This window comes from Benincasa hispida, chromosome 12, assembly GCF_027475165.1.
Source record: "Benincasa hispida cultivar pf3 chromosome 12, pf3_genome.v1.1, whole genome shotgun sequence".
In the NCBI taxonomy this organism is placed as follows: domain Eukaryota; kingdom Viridiplantae; phylum Streptophyta; class Magnoliopsida; order Cucurbitales; family Cucurbitaceae; genus Benincasa; species Benincasa hispida.
The window spans coordinates 70,809,776-70,810,853 of record NC_143489.1 but is presented as its reverse complement, the minus strand read 5'-3'; the positions used below and the strand labels follow the sequence as shown (position 1 = coordinate 70,810,853).

At 42.9% G+C, this 1,078-nt stretch overlaps 1 non-coding gene across 1 annotated transcript; it reads left to right on the top strand.

Moving 5' to 3' along the window:
* The first annotated feature begins 744 nt into the window (after positions 1-744).
* Positions 745-851, top strand: LOC120068611 (small nucleolar RNA R71). Its single transcript, XR_005479249.1, has one exon. It is a non-coding gene; the product is annotated as a small nucleolar RNA R71 (small nucleolar RNA).
* Positions 852-1,078: the final 227 nt, after the last annotated feature.

The window sequence follows — 1,078 nt, the reverse complement described above, 5'->3', positions numbered from 1 at the left end:
CTCTACTAAGCATTGTTCCTTCCCGATACCCCTAGCATTGTGAGGGAGCTCAGTTGAGCTTGGCAGCGCTCCTTGCAGTCTATTTTTCAGCTCGCCCGCAATTTGTCCCATCGATTCTGTAGCACTAATTCTTTTTTCTCAATGTATTACTTCAGCAAGCTCTCTAAGGACGAAGATTGCGGTGTTTGCAAGCTGCTAGTGCGATTATGTGTTGGACTGTTGTTTTGCGGGAAAAATTTGGGTGGCCCTTCTTTTTGTGCCACTGGTTGGAAGTTTTGTTGTTGATTTTTCCACGCAAAATTTGGGTGCTTTCTCCACCCGGGATTATATGTATCGGAATAGGGGTTATTCTTTACAAAGCACAATGACTGTGGGTTTGCTGGGCATTCCTCCATCAAATGAGCATCTAAGCAAATGACACAACTTGCGGTCATTTGAGCAATTGTGTTGACTTGCCCTTTCTTCGTTCTCGTGTTGTTAGTTACAATGCCTTATATCAAACTCATCTCGCAGTCCTTTGATTTTGAAAGGATGCATTGGCCCCGTTGTGCGTCATTATCTTTAATTCTTAACCTTTGATCGCTTTCCTGCCAATCCTCGTGATTTCTGGAAATGCAATCAAGTATACTCTTTGCCTCCTTATATGTTTTGTCTAGCAGACCACCAGTGGCTGTCGCATTGGCGGCGATCTGCAAAGAGGGATTCAGTCCTTGATAAAAGGTCTCCATCTGCAAGCAATCTGGTAAGCCATTATGTGGACAGTCTCTAACCAACCACTTAAACCTAGCCCAAGCATCGCTGAGCAATTCATCATCTTCTTGTTCAAAATTTGTTATTAATTTCCTTCTCCTAGCATTCTCAGTTGATGGGAAATACTTCTTCATAAACTTTTCCACCACTTGTTCCCACGAAGTTATCTCTCCCAGTTGGAGAGAATATGTCATTTTCTTGCCTAATCACACAAAGAAAATGGAAACAGAGTTAGTCGAACTTCTTCGTTAGAGATATTTGGGAACACAAAAGTGTTACAGATTTCTATGAAGCTTCGGAGGTGAGCGTACGGGTCTTCGCCACGCTT